Here is a 21,219-nt window from a genome sequence, read left to right as displayed (position 1 = left end):
TTGTTTATTTCAGTGTAAGATCGTATTTGATTTCACTCGTGATCATAAAAAACTACATTTTCACTCGTGGCCTCGCCACTCGTGAAAATATATTTTTCTATGACATTCGTGAAATAAAATACGATGACATTCATTGAAAGCCAATACAAAGAAGTTAAGTGCATATGTTTTGCTTCCGTGAGTCTTACATGAACTTCAATTGCCGGGTGCAGTCCGGCGCGGGCTTAACGTTAAGAAGACTAACAATATATGCGAACATTCTTAGTGTTCGGTGAAAAATGACTATTGAATGCCTCTACACTAGACATATGCAAGCCTCTCAATAACTCACTTGGTAAACAAGTATCGACAAGAGGGACATGGGGTCCAACTAGAAGAGTCCGAAATATTCAGTTCTTTAGAAGTAGGCACAAGCCCAACGTACAGCTCTTCTAGTTCATTTAGTTTAAAAAAAAATGATTTTACAACGATTGTGAAACTAGCTATTGCAACTTATATTAAATACTCTCGTTGGCACGATGTTGTGCGAGAGTGTGGTCTTGCGATGTGGGGGAAACCGGAGTACCCGGAGAAAACCCACTTGTGCGGCTTGGTGACCACTAACCAAACTCACATGCGCCCTGGCCGGGAATCAAACCCGGGTCGCCTTAGTGAGAAGCGAGTGCGCTTTGCTAACCGGACAACGCGGTACGCAATACGCTGAACCTCAGAATGGCATTGTTTTTTTTTACCTAGACTTGCTTGCATAGTATCTGAATGTATTTCAAATTAAAGATAATTTGTTTCTAAAGGAGTGTGGTAAAACCCACATGTATACATTTTGTATAGAAAGAGATCGCTCTTTCCACTTAAAAGAACATAAGAGCAGGGAGTACCCCACGTTGTTGTTCAGTGTACGTTTTCTCGAAGAATGGAACGTTGTGTGGAGAATGAGTATTCGATATAAAGGGTTCATTTAAGTATGGGTAAGCGGTGAGTTTACCACATTGAGCATGTATGTGTCTATTGGCAAGCGAGGGTTTTCATAAAATGGGTTTGTATAAGCGAGCGGGGAGTATGCCACGTTGTGGTTGTGTGTATGTTGTTTGTATAGGCGAGCGGGTTTGAACAAACTTTTATATTTCTTGGTCATATTTTTACATCAAATTATTGCATTTTAAATGATGTAAGGAATTTGCTGGTCAAAATTAGATTTCATTACAAAAGGGAATTCTAAAATCATTTTTTTTTTTTTTTAAATTACTTTGTATATCAGTTGCAAGATTCCAATTGAAATGTTACAAAGAAACTAGGAAATCATTTAACCTTGATTCTACGTAAAATACACAATATTTAGTATTTTGCGAATTACTTATTGTGTTAATTCACTAATTTGATCTAAATTTTAACAGCCTTATCTAAGTGACCATTTAGTTTGTGTATCAGTTTTTGTATGTAGATGGCATTAACGAGCAGCTTTTCTAAAGCTAGCAAAATAAATAAATACGAACTAAATTATATATCAAACCATTAAATGCAGATTGTTAACTATTCATAAAGATGTTGAGCATATTTCAATTATCAAACATGTCAATGGCAGTTGTAAAGAGTTTAAATCAGATAAATTCAAGCATTTGTCATTTTTCGGCTGAATGTTAATTTGCATTGGGTTTCGCAATAATACTTGTTCATTCGAAAACAAACGTCAAAGGGGTAAGATTATCATCATAAATAGTTGTTTCCATTGCACTAAGCTGAATGCAAAGACGTTTTTGAAAATAGTTTTGCTAAAATGTCACCGAGTGTAGTATTGTCCAATTATTAATCTTCAACTTTAATAAGTTTGTAACTTAAATGCGAGAGCAGCACTTTAGCAGCTTGTTAAGAACGACTTGTTTTTTGAAGAAACAATCTTGAAATTAAAATGCAATCATTGAAATGTTTTGAAAAATAAGTCTATACATTTATGTTCTATTCAATAAAATAATCACATTGCCATTAATTGAAGAATTAAGTGATTGAAGGTGTTTTTTTCAAGTTCTAAGGGAAATTATACAACATTTATTTTCAGATAGTACAAAGATCTTTTCACTATATGTCACGGAAATAATTGTTACAAGAAGTGTTTATTTTGATTGTTAAACTTGATGCACATGTTTTGCTTCGATAATTTTATATATAGTCGAATACTCATGGCATAGCAATACCATTGATCCGTTGGTCTACGATCAACCGGTCTAGGTATTATTGATTAGCATTATAATTGTAAACATTGTACATGATTGAGAAGAGTACTAGGTACGCAAATAGATAAAATGCACCTGTCGGCTTTTTACCACATGTTTGAATATATTAAGCATAGTATCGATTAAAACTGAATTGAACTTAAATGATTTCCCGATTGTTATCTAAGGACATGATAATATTATATTTATTTTTAAAATCTCACATGTTCAAAAGACCAGTTTCTCAATTTAAATGCAGAGTTATTCACTCATTAGCTACTCAGAGTCTCATCACGAGGAAGCCTAAGGTAGTTTTGTTATGATATCGCCTTATATCTCTGTGTGAGTCATTCACTCAAAAGCTTTCAAGGCTCACATCACGAACAAGCCTAAGGTAATTTTGTCATGATATTGCCTAACATTTCACTGTCAATCATTCACTCATCAGCTATCCAGGGTCTCACCACGATTTAGCCTAAGGTAGTTGCGTTATGATATGACATATATCTCACTGTCAATCATTCATTCATTAGCTATCCAGAGTCTCATTACGAACTAGCCTAAAGTAGTTTTGTTATGGTGTGGCCGTTTATCTCACTTTCAGTCATTCACTCATAAACTATCAAGTGTGCCATGACGAACTAGCCTAAGGTAGCTTTGTTATAATATAGCTTTATATATCAGTGTTAGTCATACACTCATTAGCTATCCAGCGTCACATCACAACGTAGGCTAAGGTAGCTATAAGGTGGCCTTGTATCTCACTTTCAGTCATGAGTGCAAACTTAATTATTGTGCAACGATTGTGAAACAAGTTATTACAACATAATACTAATCGCTCTCGTTGGCACTATTTTCACGCGAGAGTGTTGTCTTGTGTTGTCGAGAAAACCGGAATACCCGGAGGAAACCCACTTGTCCGGCTTGGTGACCACATACATAACCCACATGCGCCCAGGTCGGGAATTGAACCCGTGTCGCCTAGGTGAGGAGCGAGTGCGCTAACCGCTGCGTTAACCGGACAACCTTTTGGCAATCATAACAAAACTACCCTACTGCAGTCATTCACACATTAGCAATTCAGTGCGTCACCACAACCGGCCTACGGTAATTTTGTAATGACATGGCCTTTCATCTCTCTCCTAAGCTATCAATTGCCACAGCAAACAGATAGCCACTATGTTTGTTTCGAAAAGTACCAACCAATACGTCTTTATGTTAAATATTTATTAGCACTGTATCTCTATATTTACATTCACACTTCATTCCTAAACGATGGTTGTTGTTTATCAATTGCACTTAATTTCTGTATAAAGTGCAACGGCATTTCCCATCGATATCGCGTGCGTTTATTCGATACTTCTGTCCTGTCATTGGGCGCAATAATACCAAGGGGCGGGGCATATTTACTACGGAAATATTTTTTTAATGAAATCGTAGTACAATTATTGGCAACATGAAAAACTGTAATCTGCAGTAAAGCAGTTAAAACAAAATAAGCAACGATAATTTGATTGATTTTAATGTAGATATTTGCATGATGGATGTAACAGTTGAAGAAACGTTTGTGTTTAAATATGTTGTTAAATGTCACGAAAATGCAGTTAGTTCAAAATAACCTCTGTAACGGGTGCTTGTATGACGTCATGAGTGATGTCATTGAAAAAGTTTTACATTAAGCTCGATTCGGGCCGCAACTTAACTCGGCAGCTGCATTTTGTTTCGACGCCATTTTTCGCAGTGTTCATTCGTTTTGATAGTGTGTTTTTTTTCGAAAATTGACAGGATTACTGGGATTATTTACACACAATACCTATTTGGTAATCAATTAATTACCTATTCAGTCCTACTTTAACCATTATTTGTTTTGATAACTAATTTAAGCCTGAAAATTTTGTAAACATGTTCTTGATAAAATGTACAGCATCTTCAGTATCAGAAATACTGTTTGAAATTTCTTTGTTCATTGCATACGACGTAATGGAATCATGTCCATATAAGTCGTATGTTCTGAATAAAATCGACAGAAATAACTAAAGTTCGGAGGAGTTAGTCGTTTTAGACATAATTTAGTGTTTTTTATAGTCAAAACAACTGCAGAAAAGACTATTTGGTAAACACATTAGCTTGTCAGGAAAAGACAACTCAGCAGAATATATGTAAGTTATATGTGGTTTATTTCATGTTTTGGTATTTGTATGCAGGTATTTGTATTATATATTCTAAAATATGTTTTTGTGCAAAAGTTTGCATCGTTGACCAACTTTCGGTCAGAAACCACGTCGCTCAGCCTTTATTGTTATGATGCGGGCCCTGAAAGCGCATATGTAAAACAAAAACCGGGAAATAACGGCACGTGAATTTACTAAATATTGCACGTTTTCTACCGATAACGCCCGGGTTTTTGCGTTTAATACACCACGATAACGGACCAAAAACACACATTGTATGCAATAATACGTATTTATAATATTCTTGACCTTGAAAAGATAGAAAATACACATATAAATAATGAACTATTTTATCTGTGCATTCATTGTGGTATAAAGGTCACGATAGCTGTTCTAATTTACCCACCGTTGAGAACAACGAGAGAAAGAAAAGAGAAAATTCTCTTGAATAATCAATGTATTTTAGCAGAAATATAGATTTAAATGAATGTAAATATAAGTATTAAAATTCGACATGTTGCATTTTATTGGGGTATGGTATGCAATGGCGCAGTTCAAAACTTCGGACTCCGCCCATTTTGAATAGCCCCATCGGACTCCACCCATTTTGAACAGCCCCATTGCATACCATACCCCAATAAAATGCAACATGTTGAATTTTAATCCTTAAATATTTCCCTATTGCCTAGATGCTTTGCTTCGTAATACCATACTTCTAGCAGTAGAAAAACAGTAAGACATAAAGGATGATAACTAGCGGCGATATAACAAATAAAAAAACCCATCACATTAGGCTTATACTGACGGAATCGTTTCGTATTGAACTTATTATTCAACATAACTTGTAGCAGAATGTAAGATTACGTATTTTTTTTCCGTTCCTTTCATATTTCTCGAGAAATCGATTTTTAAATTGTTTTCTTTCTGAATCCTCACACCCCATGTCAATGTTTTCCTTATACGATTACTAATCTTCAAAATCAAAGACAAAGGAGAGATATCATATTTCATCCTTTACAACTGCTAAGGTATGCGCCTCTTTAAATCTTCTGTAGGACAGAAATCAATGGAAAAAATTGTATATTGTTTTTCCCTATTTCAGATCAATCTTTGTGGGGTCTTTATTTGGATTTTAAGAATATTCGATCATATAACTTGAATGATTCTGGAATAAATTTATTTTTGCAGTTTATTAATTCTTTCTTAAAATCCTGACGTTTATTAAAATGACTTTGAGGCAGTCGATCAATAAGACAACGACAAATCCAATACGTTTAATACTATAATCAAATGCAATAAGACATCCACCATAACTTATATTTCGTTGAACACATTTGTACCCTTAAATCTCCCGTTGCTACAAACATCCCTCAGATAGCCATAAAGTAAGTTTAACACTTATCACAAACTTGCGTTCGTTGTGATTATAGGGACTTTCGCATAATGGCAGGACACGGGTTAAAGTCAATAACACCATTTGAATTATTACAGTGTCTTTATCACATATCTGGTACATATGCCTGTAAGTGCCTTCAATAACAGGGTTATTACTACAGGAGTGCCGATTTCACAATTCCGAATGACGCCCCGTGTCTTAAATATAATTACAAACGATGGATGACGGACACAACAAATATACAGGCTTATCACTATAGGTGAGTCTCTTTTACAAGTCCTTATTAAGCCCCATTTCTGTACAAAATGTGCAAACGACGGATGGACGGACGGGACAAAGAGATACGCTTATTACTATAGGAGAGTCTCTTTCACAAGTCCTAATGGTTCCGCATTTATATGTTCATGTGCAAACGAAACATAGACGGACGAAACAAATAAAAAGTGTAATTACTATAGAAAAGTCGCTGTCTACATTCCTTTGGACGCCAACGCCGGATGAAAGGACATAACCAATAGACAGGCTAATTACTATAGGAGAGCTTCTTTTACAAGTCAAAATAACACCGCATGTATTTGTACATGTGCAAACAACGGATGAACGGACGGAACAAATAAAGAGGGTAATTACTATTTACAACAGACAGGGTGATTACAATACGAGATGTGCTTTCTGTTCAGCCCTAATAACCCCGCATTTCTGTCGAACTCGTCATACATATAGGTTGTGCATCTGAATGTCTATGAATTTTACATAATTAATATACATATCTACACGTGATGTGTGTGATCTGTAAACCAAATGTAATAGGTGAACACAGCAGAGCTGTTATTCCACTGAACAAGAAATCAGACATTGAGTCTGTCAATGTACTTAGTATTCTTAGACAAATGAAACAAAGACACTTATAGATGATCAAAACAGTCCCTGAAAGGATAGATAAATATTTCATCAAGTTAATAAAAAAGGTTGTGGCATGTGTACAAACATAAAATGGAAACTGCCACTGTTAAACTAAACGCAAGGAATAAATAATTCAATATTACGAAACACATAAACACAAAGTTTTTTATGACACCAAATCAATGATCCATTAATTTTATCATTAAAGACAACATTGAGAAAGTTTAGTGCGAAATTATTGGTAATTTGCGCCGATAGGAATAAGTAAGTATTTAAAGTTCATATAAAGTTACAAAATCTTTTTTTGATAAATAGTAGTATTTATGCGAAAAGCTACAGAAACAAGCCCAGAAGCAAAAAGTTAAGACATAAACCCGGTTAAATGGTACTGGGTAAACGACAAAGACATATAACATAAAATCAAAAACAAGAAACATGGAAGAACAGCACAAACTCCACAAGCAGCACAGTGCATACATACTATGCAGTTGTCAGTAATCGCAACCTACAGAATATAAATTCAGACTTGAGCCCCTAAATTAAGAAACATCAAACGATGGTATTAACACAGTCTGTATAAATTGGTGTTTGACAATAAAATAGAATTATAATCATACAACGTTTTGTTTGAGCAAATGACATAGTGAAATGATTATGTTAAGGCTGATTTAGAACGAAATTTAGCATTAATTAGTCTTACATGTTATTTCCGTATCTTTTGAATTTATATTAGTATATCATTTAGTTTATTAATATATTAGTTTTTGTTTTTCTTATCATCCGTGAGTAACACGGTCAAAACCCACTTATCCCGTATATCACGTATATGGTCCGTACATTCATTCGTAAATGTTGCGTGTACGTGAAGGTTCGTACATCAATGATGTAAACGTTGCGTGTACGGGGTATGTTTCTCCATCCCGTGCACGTTGCGTGTACGTGAATGTTCGTACATCAATGAAGTAAACGTTGCGTGTACGTGAATGTTCGTACATCAATGACGTACACGTTGCGTGTACGTGAATGTTCGTACATCAATGACGTACACGATTCGTGTACGTGAATGTTCGTACATCAATGATGTAAACGTTGCGTGTACGTGAATGTTCGTACATCATTGACGTAAACGTTGCGTGTGCGGGGTCTGTTTCTCCATCCTGTACACGTTGCGTGTACGTGAATGTTGTACATCAATGACGTAAATGTTGCGTGTACGTTAATGTTCGTACATCATTGACGTAAACGATGCGTGTGCGGGGTCTGTTTCTCCATCCCGTAAACGTTGCGTGTACGTGAATGTTCGTACATCAATGACGTAAACGTTGCGTGTACGTAAATGTTCGAACATCAATGACGTAAACGTTGCGTGTACGTGAATGTTCGTACATCAATGATGTAAACGTTGCGTGTACGTGAATGTTCGTACATCAATGATGTAAACTTTGCGTGTACGTAAATGTTCGTACATTAATGACGTACACGTTGCCTGTACGTGAAAGTTCGTACATCAATGATGTAAACGTTGCGTGTACGAGAATGTCCGTACATCAATGACGCAAACGTTGCGTGTACGTGAATGTTCGTGCATCAATGATGTAAAAGTTGCGTGTGCGGGGTCTGTTTCTCCATCCCGTACACGTTGCGTGTACGTGAATGTTCGTACATCAATGATGTAAACGTTGCGTATGCGGGGTCTGTTCTCCATCCCGTACATGTTGCGTGTACGTGAAGGTCCGTACATCAATGACGTAAACGGGTCTGTTTCTCATTCCCGTACACGTTGCGTGTACGTGAATGTTCGTACATCAATGATGTAAACGTTGCGTGTACGGGGTATGTTTCTCCATCACGTACACGTTGCCTGTACGTGAAAGTTCGTACATCAATGATGTAAACGTTGGGTGTACGGGGTCTGTTTCTCCATCCCGTACACGTTGCGTGTACGTGAAGGTTCGTACATCAATTATGTAAACGTTGCATGTATGGGGTCTGTTTCTCCATCCCGTACATGTTGCGTGTACGTGAAGGTTCGTACATCAATGACGTAAACGTTGCGTGTACGGGGTCTGTTTCTCATTCCCGTACATGTTGCGTGTACGTGAAGGTACGTATATCAATGACGTAAACGTTGCGTGTACGGGGTCTGTTTCTCCATCACGTACACATTGCGTGTACGTGAATGTTCGTACATCAATGACGTAAATGTTGCGTGTACGTTAATGTTCGTACATCATTGACGTAAACGATGCGTGTGCGGGGTCTGTTTCTCCATCCCGTACACGTTGCGTGTACATGAATGTTCGTACATCAATGACGTAAACGTTGAGTGTACGTGAATGTTCGTACATCAATGACGTAAACGTTGCGTGTACGTGAATGTTCGTACATCAATGATGTAAACGTTGCGTGTACGTGAATGTTCGTACATCAATGATGTCAACTTTGCGTGTACGTGAATGTTCGTACAATAATGACGTACACGTTGCGTGTACGTGAATGTTCGTACATCAATGATGTAAACGTTGCGTGTACGTGAATGTTCGTACATCAATGATGTAAACGTTGCGTGTACGTGAATGTTCGTACATCAATGATGTCAACTTTGCGTGTACGTGAATGTTCGTACAATAATGACGTACACGTTGCGTGTACGTGAATGTTCGTACATCAATGATGTAAACGTTGCGTGTACGCGAATGTCCGTACATCAATGACGTAAACGTTGCGTGTACGTGAATGTTCGTGCATCAATGATGTAAACGTTGCGTGTGCGGGGTCTGTTTCTCCATCCCGTACACGTTGCGTGTACGTGAATGTTCGTACATCAATGACGTAAACGTTGAGTGTACGTGAATGTTCGTACATCAATGACGTAAACGTTGCGTGTACGTGAATGTTCGTACATCAATGATGTCAACTTTGCGTGTACGTGAATGTTCGTACAATAATGACGTACACGTTGCGTGTACGTGAATGTTCGTACATCAATGATGTTAACGTTGCGTGTACGCGAATGTCCGTACATCAATGACGTAAACTTTGCGTGTACGTGAATGTTCGTGCATCAATGATGTAAACGTTGCGTGTGCGGGGTCTGTTTCTCCATCCCGTACACGTTGCGTGTACATGAATGTTCGTACATCAATGATGTAAACGTTGCGTATGCGGGGTCTGTTTCTCCATCCCGTACACATTGCGTGTACGTGAACGTTCGTTCATCAATGATGTAAACGTTGTGGTACGGGATCTGTTTCTCCATCCCGTACACGTTGCGTGTACGTGAAGGTTCGTACATCTATTATGTAAACGTTGCATGTATGGGGTCTGTTTCTCCATCCCGTACATGTTGCGTGTACGTGAAGGTTGGTACATCAATGACGTAAACGTTGCGTGTACGGGGTTTGTTTCTCATTCCCGTACACGTTGCGTGTACGTGAAGGTACGTACATCAATGACGTAAACGATGCGTGTACGGGGTCTGTTTCTCCATCACGTACACATTGCGTGTACATGAAGGTTCGTACATCAATGATGTAAACGTTGCGTGTACGGGGTATATTTCTCACTCACGTACACGTTGCGTGTACGGGGTCCTAGTAAGGTAGTCAGATATATTTTTAGAAATACAGAAAATCGACTGCTTGCTCTTAAACCTGGCTATGAACTTCTACTTTACAACAAAGTATAATGACTGTGTTGACCTATTATGTTGAAGCTGTTATATAACAGTTGTTGCATAGCATTTCACACGTCTCAGTGGCACAAAAATAAAGACCTTTCATATCCTGCTAAAAATTGCCTCATTAACATACCATGTATTTCCATACCAGTGTCCAACGTGCTCTTTAACCGTTAGTTAATTTATCGATAGCAACCACTCATATGTATCCATCCACCAGAAATAACAAAAAATGTGAAGTATAAAAATAAATACAAAATAAAGTCATAAACATGGCTTGATATTACTTAATTTGTCAAGTCGGAAGTTGTGTCTTTGTATCATAAAGATTAGTATTGTCACATAATTGTCAACACTTAAGAAGCCTCATGATCTCTCGAAGCTCATCAAAAGGGTTTGTGAAATGTCGCCTGGATTTCTTGTGCACATTAGTATGATCATTTCAATTGTTTCGAGTTACCGTTTCCGTTATATAACGACGTAAGTACAGTATAAGTACACTGAATCATGTCCAAAATTATGATTTATTATATCTCGATGTAAGTATTTCCTTTGTATTTACTAAAAAAGCAATTAATGGGTTTTCATAACATTTGATCACTAGCTTTACAAGTGTTTTGTAAGTTGTTCCTAATACATACAGAAACCGAAACAGTTTTTTATACACCACATATTTACGTATTTTGTATTTGTTTCAGTAAATAACCTCGTGTCCACCAATTGTCGAATAAGCTGTTGGTGCTGTCTCCATGTAAAATACATTAAGATCTGATATTGACATAAACAAACATCCTCTATATAACACAATTGTGAAATAAGCTGTTGGTGTTGTCTCCATGTAAAATACATTACGATCTCATATTGACATAAACAAATATCCTCTATATAACACAATTGTGAAATAAGCTGTTGGTGCTGTCTCCATGTAAAATACAGTACGATCTGATATTGACATAAACAAACATCCTCTATATAAAACCAGTCAGGAAACCAAACTTATATATACAATTAACATATGTCTATCCCTAGCGAAATTAAAATCTTAAAATGGTTTGCGGTCGGGACAGCTCTTCCCCGGTATTTGTCCAGGGTACTCGCTCGCAACAAACTTGAAACTTTAAAAGTTTTTGTAGTTATGGTCTTAATTTATTTTTTGAGTTTTCAGTTAACTCGCATAAGTTCGCCACGCTATGTGCATCTAACTACACGAGTTATCTAAAATGGCAGGTGCAGATTAAGTCAAAGATGATGCATTCTGGTTCAAATCGTGTGACACAATAGTCCAGTGTCACCTTTTGTTTAAAAAAGGTCCTCAAAGTCCTTTGAGTACCTAGCAATAACGAGACTCCCGGAGCTACGGGCGATATTCAAACTACGTCATATCCACGTGATCTCTCCTAGCTACCTTTGAGTACCAAGCAATAACGAGACTCCCGGAGCTACGGGCGATATTCAAATTACGTCATATCCACGTGATCTCACCTAGCTACATTTGAGTACCAAGCAATAACGAGATTCCCGGAGCTACGGGCAATATTCAAACTACGTCATATCTTCGTGATCTCTCCTAGCTACCTTTGAGTACAAAGCAATTACGAGATTCCCAGAGCTACGGGCAATATTCAAACTACGTCATATCCACGTGATCTCACTTAGCTACCTTTGAGTACCAAGCAATAACGGGACTCCCGGAGCTATGGGCGATATTCAAACTACGTCATATCCACGTGATCTCACCTAGCTACCTTTGAGTACCAAGCAATAACGGGACTCCCGGAGCTACGGGCGATATTCAAACTACGTCATATCCACGTGATCTCTCCTAGCTACCTTTGAGTACCAAGCAATAACGAGATTCCCGGAGCTATGGGCGATATTCAAACTACGTCATATCCACGTGATCTCACCTAGATACCTTTGAGTACCAAGCAATAACGAGATTCCCGGAGCTATGGGCGATATTCAAACTACGTCATATCCACGTGATCTCTCCTAGCTACCTTTGAGTACCAAGCAATAACGAGATTCCCGGAGCTATGGGCGATATTCAAACTACGTCATATCCACGTGATCTCACCAAGATACCTTTGAGTACCAAGCAATAACTAGACTCCCGGAGCTACGGGCGATATTCAAACTACGTCATATCCACGTGATCTCACCTAGCTACCTTTGAGTACCAAGTTATAACGGGACTCCCGGAGCTACGGGCGATATTCAAACTACGTCATATCCACTTGATCTCACCTAGCTACCTTTGAGTACCAAGTTATAATGGGACTCCCGGAGCTACGGGCGATATTCAAACTACGTCATATCCACGTGATCTCACCTACATTTGTCGCGAATATCACCATGTATTCATTGTATATATATGATAAACACATTTCTTATACATTGGAGCGTATGGTTGCATCGTTCTTTTTGCATCGTTCTTTTTGCATCGTTTTCATTTTCCCGCTTTTTTTAACGGTGCTGTTCATAGAGAATAAACTATCACATTTTCACTCATGCATATTTGCACCGGTTTTAACGGTGCTCTGTTTGCTATATAAATACATGTTGTTTTGAACCAGTGACCTTTTTAAACTGGATATTATTAAGACCACTTTTGACACAAAGTACCAGCATTATTTAGGATGGAACCCTGCACAATTATCTTTGTCATTGTAAGGACACGAAGGTACTTTTTATGTTTACATCTTTCTATGACTTCATATTTTACAGGCGTGCGTGCGATTGCTTTTGTGTCTGAACATAATTAATTAGGTATTGCTTAGCTTTTTTTCTTCAAAACCACCAGATATGAACACCATACGTTTCCCTAACTGACATAAGTATTGATTTTGATCAAGGCAGCATCATATTTCTAAATAGCACTGTACACGCTCTATCTAGTTGTGTATTAAATGCACATTAAGCTTTTCCTTGAATAATGTTTACATCTTGTAAAGTCTGACTTAAACTCGGACTTACTTTTATTTCTATTATATATGGTTATGTTTATTTAAGAAAAAAACTCTACATGAATGGAAATGTGTGCGTGTGTTATTGGTTTCATTTGTAACGAGTATTGCTGGCAGCCCGGATACATGTGAGAAGACAAATCAAAGAGTATTTAATGAATTTTCATTTTCTAAACAAACACGTCTCTTTTGTATGAGGATAAGGTAACACGAGTCTAAACAGTTTACTTTACCAGTTGAATGCTTCCGGAGGTTCTCATCCATCGTTACTGCTAACCGTTGGTATAAACGGTATCAACCTGCAAACACATTTTCCTAATAATGTCTTGATGTGGCAATTTATCCAAAAGGTGTTTATATCACTATAACTCTAATTCATTGTTCGTCGGTGCAATGTGATATGTTACAATCCGTTCATCTCATTTTCACTTTCACAAAATGCTTAATGTAAAACTATCCTATATGTGCAGGCTCAAGGATCAATGTCTTAAATATCCACAACGAGAAGAAGTACTTCACATAACAACATACACACATTATTAACTTCCGGCTGCGTCGAACAATGATCAGTAAGCGGAAATAAGACAATAAGACCTAGTGAAAAGTACTTCAGTTGACTGCGCGGTTATGAATCTTTCTCAATACAAATGGGATGGGGAAGGCCAATCATTAAAATGCGTCAAAATCACATTTCATATTTAGTAACAAGGAAAATTATTTGAAGTTAAACATACCTCCTTTGAAACATGTTTGATTATTGTTCTTGAAAACTAATCAAATTTAAAGATGGTAAGATTTGTTCAATGACTTGTTGGAATATTCATTTCATTTACAGACAGAAACATGCGAATGATATTGTTCTCATTTTAGAAAATCCCGAATACAAATGAAGAAAATGCAAAGCTTAATAAAATGTTGTTGTTTTCTCATCATTGACGTTCTTCCGAGTGCTCCATAAATCGGGAAATATAGTCACTTAAGGGCATATCAGTTAAGCTACTAATAAACAGAAATTAGGTGAATGACAGAAATCACGTTAAGGTAACAAAATAATTGATATATAGTAAAATACATTGAAGGGATGGCAACAGACAGTGAACACATATTAATGTACAATACATAACACAACCAAATAGAGATACACATAACGAGGATCAGAACACAATCACCCCACCACAAGTCTTTTGACGATACCAACTCGTGTTATGAGTACTCTCTTAAAAATATGAGGTGAGTTCATTTGTTCCGAGTAATTGTCAAACCAGGATAGAAATAAAAAAAATGTTATTTATTCAAATTAAATGACGTATATCGTTACAAACACAGTATTAATTCGATAGTATAAAAAATGTGGCACCGAAAACGATGTTTTATCTTTGTTGTTTTTTTTGTAATAAAGCAAATGCCTTAATGACCAAATACTGACATTAAATTTGTTTTAAAAAAATGAAAATCTTTCAAAATACCACCATATGTATAAGAGTTTAATTCCTCCAGGTATGTGTGTGATTTTCAGGCCAAAGCATTTCTTAGTATAATTGTGTCTGGGGTAGGGGGTTATCCGAAGCTTATTTTAAAGTATGAAGACAGCTCAAAAGATGATGTTATAAAATACCTGCGAAAACGGCATTATATTTTACCGTATCGAAGAGTGTGTGTTTTGAAACTTTTGCACTATGTCAATCCCTTAAAATGTTTAAGCGTGGACTTTTCTGATGCTGGGTCATGTGTGATATACAATGTGGAACGTGCTTTTAAGTGTTATATTGATTGTTTTCGAAATACATAGCGCCTTATAATAGTATGTGGTGTTGAACTTAGTACTTTGTTAGAGTATTGGTTTAGTGTTCTTGGTGTATCAAAGAAAGAGAAGCATGTTAACTAGCGAAACTTATTAATTAGCGTCGATATGTATGAAATGGGTATGAAAATGTAAACTCATATTAATTGAAATCAACCTACGACCATTTCTACATATATAATTCCACATCGATCTTTGTCGCAAATCTTAGCAATGAAATGTGTACGAAGTATGTCCCTGAAGTAACCTTGCTTGCAAACCATGAACAAATCTCTTAACCTGGATAATGAACTTGCGCCTACCATGCTGTTTATAAAATTGAAATGCTCGGCCCAGTACATATTTGCTTCCAGATGTTAAACTAATCTTTGAACTCTGTAATGGAGAGTTGCACAATGAATGCACATGAATTTCTCACCAATAAGAATGTTTTACCCAGTAAAATATGTTTATTGCAGGCTTCGAGCTGATGTCATGCGGTTGCAGCTTGTAGAACACAATATTTTGTCAAGAATGTGTCATCGACATGAACATTTTCAACAAAATAGTAATTTGCATTGCTACTGAGCTTGTTTCTGTAGTTTTGCACATAAGTATTGCATAGCTTATCTTTAAAGGTTGCATCTTAGATTATGCAAATTGTGTCACAACGTCAGGCCGGATGTGCACATAAAAACGAGACTTGTCTTGCTAAGCGTAAGTCATTTAAAAAGCATGTAAGCGTATGATTTAAAAAGAAGAACATGGCATTCCATATATTTACTTATCATAGAGTAATGTTAAGTAGCGATAATAACAGCCAACTTATTGGAATGAAGGGTAATATAACGTCACTTTTTTACAATAAGTATGTAAGCGTTCGTCCTTTCAGTCATATGATTTAAAAGAAGAACATGGCATTCCATATATTTACTTATCATAGAGAAATGTTAAGTAGCGATAATAACAGCCAACGTATTGGAATGAAGGGTAATATAACGTCACTTTTTTACAATAAGTATGTAAGCGTTCGTCCTTTCAGTCATATGATTTAAAAGAAGAACATGGCATTCCATATATTTACTTATCATAGAGAAATGTTAAGTAGCGATAATAACAGCCAAAGTATTGGAATGAAGGGTAATATAACGTCACTTTTTTAGTTGTAGATGACGTAATTGTAAGAATAAGTTGTGAATTGTATTACATGTGTTGTACCATTTTATGATTGAATTCAGAAAAAACAAACATTTGCAAGAATTCATTTACGCATAGAAAGGACCATACCATAACAAATCGCAACAAAAATACTCTCAGCATAGTGTACTAAGTTCAAATGCCATAAAGAATAAGAGAGCGCACGATAGCAAGGCTTGCCTTTAATGCGTTTGTTGATTACTTTATATGCAATTACAATCAGTTATTTATTTTACAGATTATTACAACAGCATTTATCATATATGTACCATTTGGTAGCATAGCATAACGTAACGTCACGTAGTGTAGGAGGATACAATATTATATACGCCAAATTTACGCATTAAAACGTAGCATATAATAATATAAATCTTAAACATCCTTTACTATTTCTCAATGGCCCTTCAATTATTATAATTAATAACACACAATTATTAATACAGTATATTTATTGCCAAATCGAAGGCGGGACTGTTCTAACTTATGGTGTAAGTGTCCGTATCTTACCTTGAGGATGTGGCTTAGCTTCCTAAGGCGGGACTGTTCTAACGTATGGTGTATATGCCCGTCTTTTACCTTAAGGATGTGGCTTAGCTTCCTAAGGGGGGACTAATCTAACTTATGGTGTATATGCCCGTCTCTTACCTTGAGGATGTGGCTTAGCTTCCTAAGGGGGGACTTATCTAACTTATGGTGTATGTGCCCGTCTCTTACCTTGAGGATGTGGCTTAGCGTCCTAAGGGGGGACTTATCTAACTTATGGTGTATGTGCCCGTCTCTTACCTTGAGGATGTGGCTTAGCTTCCTAAGGCGGGACTGTTCTAACTTATGGTGCATGTGCCCGTCTCTTACCTTGAGGATGTGGCTTAGCTTCCTAAGGCGGGACTGTTCTAACTTATGGTGTATGTGCCCGTCTCTTACCTTGAGGATGTGGCTTAGCTTCCTAAGGGGGGACTGTTCTAACTTATGGTGTATGTGCCCGTCTCTTACCTTGAGGATGTGGCTTAGCGTCCTAAGGGGGGACTTTTCTACTATTCTTTCAAAATCGACACACACATTGTTCCTGCCAAAGTAAAAAAAACTCGAGCGCGCTTCTATAACCGAATAGCTTTAATTACAAAATTAGTAGTAACATAACTATTTCCATAGTTGTTTGATGTAGAGTTTCAAATAATCATTGTAAGGGACAAAAGTAAAATCACCCGATCAAAAAGTTAACGATCCAGGTGAAATTGACACAACGAACGCATGCTTTTTATATTTGAACAGTAACAGAATATAGAAAATACCCATCCCATCATACGAATCTTGATTTCGAATTTCATGTGATATAATGTATGTCGTTTCTGACGTTGTGCGTTGTTAAATCATTTAAATACAAACTGGTGCCTGCGGTGCAGACAATTCTACATTTGTGTAGCTTACAAAAAAAATACAACGGATCCCTCTCAATGGGACTTAGAGATGAGACGTATATTGATGCACTTACAAGCTCTTTAATATTCCAAAATATTTAATATCAACATATTTATTAAAGGGAAATATCCATGTGATTGTTTTTTTTTCTACAATATCTAATACAAAGAGTGTATAGATAGTTCCTGTTTTTTGGCATTCGTGAGGTTTACAATGCAAATAGTGTATAGATAGTTACTGACTTTTGGCATTCGTGAGGTTTACAAAACAAATGTCATATAAATTGTTTTCAAAATCAACCGATTGTAACAATTTTTGTATAATACAATAATTCTGGATGAAACAACTCACAGACTCTCAAATTTTAAAGTCATTGAACGGAAAGTGCAGTTAATTCAATGAACATTTACAAATAAATTGTTGCAACAAATGATTTCCCTTTAAGCCATATAACATTCCATTTAATATTAACATAATTCAAGACCTCCCTTTCTATCGGCGTGCATACTTCACGTGCATTGAGTGCTTGATACAAGAGCACTCATACGTAATAATGAGATCGTGATATTTAATATATGTGTATGCATTCTTTGCTAATTATGAAAAGTTTTATTGAAACTTAAACAGTATCAGCATTTAGAAAATAATTATGTATTTCATTGAGTTCATTAAAAACTGTGTCAATTGACAGTGTTAAGCACTCTTTTTTGTAATAATTCATGTTCATTTCAACTAATTTACACGAAGAATTCCACCGATAACTTGTGCATATGATCATTTACAGGTACGTTAAGTTCTTCACCGATGTTACTATTGCAATCTTAGTTGGCGATAATGCACCACCGATTACGAGTGTATCAACATAGCAAGTTATGCTACCGGGAAATACGCATGCTCAGGTTATCATGTGCCGCATGGAAACTTACATCATGCTTCGAGGAATGTAAAATAATATTGAGGTCTTTGATTGCATTAACCATGTCGCCTGTGAATAATCAGATACATATAGTAATCCTGTCTGTCGGTGTCACCGTCGCCCGTATGGTTTGTCACTCTCTGAAAAAGTAACGCCTAGATCTTAATATTTATATAAAAAAATACAAAAGCATGAACAGTAGACGAAAATTAAATATAAAATCGAACTTAATAAGGTCAGAGCCCTGTTTCTTAGTGGGAAAACCCTGCTAACAAGACAATACTGTTGAGTGCATTTCCATCACTCTTGCATTTTTGAATGACTATATGTTTATACGGCTTCGGAAACAGTTCGTATTATTTATAAAACAGTGTTAAATACCAGCAATCAATAGCTGATATAGCTAAAATAGCAGAAAGGAAAGTATTCCTGAAGAGAAAAACGTGCAAATCATTGAAAACATCAATTAAAATTAAAACGAAATGTCTTGGTGGGTGAGAAGATGTCAACGATACAACTATATCATATGTCTTCAAATAGCATTTCAGTCGAAGCACCTTGTAAATTAAGTAACGACTGCACGAAACACGTATTGCGCATTCGCCGTGTGATGAAAGAAATAATAATCCTGTGTTTTCGAGTGTAAAATTGTTTTAACTACCTACGTCCATTCATCAATCGCGCCCACTGAAACAGACTGTTTGGGTGGTTTTTATATCCATGCAAATGAACAATTGATTTGACTAGTTATGCGACTGTGGCAGCGGACGTTTTCCATTCAAAGGTTATGGTAGCTGCGGTGTAAGTGATGCTTCATGCATACCGGTTTCTATGGTATATGTAATGAACACAAAAGACGGCTAGTTGTTTATTTCAAGAGAGGCAAATCTTGCAATAAACATTTTATGAAAAGAGTGCAGATGTTACCTCCCTTGCTAAAGCAGTATAGTTATGAAATATACGTCTGCTAGTATGAACGTTGTGATATAACATGAAGATGTATGGCCTCTTAGCAAAATTAGTAAAATGAAGAAGGAAAGCTTGAGATATATTATCTACCAGTATAACTGATTAAATATGGACATGCATTCAGGACAAGATTTCCATATCGTACTGAAGTTAAATTCATTAAACAAACATTAATTGGAGCCTTAGAAAATATATGTTATGTCAAACCATTTAATTTCACTGATGTTTATGTCATTAAACAAAAGTAGAGCAAGCGTATATTATAAAAACCCCATATGTTTTCAGTTTCTTCTTAACAAACAGGCGAATATCTCGTAAAATAAAACTCCAAACAATGTCTGAGAAATACTTCCCCATGTGTATGATGTAATGTGCTAACATTTATTTCATTGTACGAATAATAACCGTGTTTATGAACCATATAAGGAATTACAATTATCATTGTACTAAACCTGACCGTTCTCATGAACTCATACACTTCTCATTCCAGGGTAAGTTCGATTAAAATCGGAAGGGAGTTTGTATAACTACTCTTTATTAAGCTTTAGCATATACTGTTCAAAACTATGAGACTCCCTTGGAATGTTATAATGACGTCTTCGTGACTTTAAAAGACGATAAGTGGCGTTTACAATATTTGGTAAAGAAGATGCAAAACAATACGGTTTCCTGTAAAAGCATTGTAACACAATCAACATACATTTTTCAAATATGCTAACTTTTATTCTGCATTGTTTCTGATCTGTGACCAACTATTTCAAAGTAAACATATATTTACATTTTCCATGCAAAGTACTTATATGGAAATGGTCATGGCCCATTATCTTTGAATGTACTTTTAAATATGAACTTAAACGATGTAACCTTGCATAGTCTCTGTTTAGCTGATATGTCCTTCATTATGTATTATATACATGTGTGTTTATGCAACAAAATTTGTTCTATGTCAAATACTTGGTTTCGGGATTACATTTGTTTTTTTTTTCTTTTTGGAACTGCTAAAGTATAACAGTCCGTTTATTAGATAATAAAAGCAACAATGTCACAGGTAATAAAGTAATACATAGACAAAGATTTAAATTTAAATTGTAAAGTTAATAATATTTATGTTTTCTTTCATTTTATTCAGCCAAACATAAATTAATTATGTGTTAACCTTTTTAAAAGTAAAACAACGTCTGTATAGGAGTAGTCTATACCAGGTGAGTATATTTGTTAACACAATTATAATTAATAAACGTCACTCTCTCAATGGTTTTATGACCTCTTTCTGCGGCAAAATGTGTTCATGCACTTAAATATAGCAACTGCTGTAAAAGTTCTTGAAACCGCCTCATTCACTTTGTACAACTCCGCTCATCCTCTCCAAACTTTCAGAACGACACAAAATCGTTTATCTGAAAAATATAAAACGTTATAACTATGTCCAATATTCAACATTATCTACACATTAGATGATTCATATACATCAATACAAAATCTTAAAGGGTGGGTGGGTGTTGAAAACTACCAGTTTTCTCTCGTCTTCTGACCGGTATATCCTCGAATGACGAATGCATGTGTATACACGGCTTTTATACTAGCCGTTAACTAATGAAAGCTCACTGACCATAACAATATAT

The 21,219-nt window shown here is 36.2% G+C and overlaps 1 protein-coding gene across 2 annotated transcripts in view; it reads right to left on the bottom strand.

Moving 5' to 3' along the window:
• LOC128222541 (uncharacterized) overlaps positions 1 to 13,789 on the bottom strand; it is a 55,793-nt gene extending 42,004 nt beyond the window's left edge. Inside the window, exon 1 of one of the 2 annotated variants that reach the window (XM_052931588.1) lies at positions 13,553 to 13,789. The gene's annotated coding sequence lies outside the window, so the exon portion shown is untranslated. Of the gene's footprint in view, positions 1 to 10,486; positions 10,550 to 13,552 lie in introns of those variants that run through there. The other variant, XM_052931590.1, reaches the window with a different exon arrangement.
• Positions 13,790 to 21,219: the final 7,430 nt, after the last annotated feature.

The sequence above is a fragment of the Mya arenaria genome, chromosome 16, assembly GCF_026914265.1.
Source record: "Mya arenaria isolate MELC-2E11 chromosome 16, ASM2691426v1".
NCBI classification, from domain to species: Eukaryota; Metazoa; Mollusca; class Bivalvia; order Myida; family Myidae; genus Mya; species Mya arenaria.
Note: the sequence above shows the minus strand (reverse complement) of the source record. Positions and strands in the feature narration are given on the sequence as shown.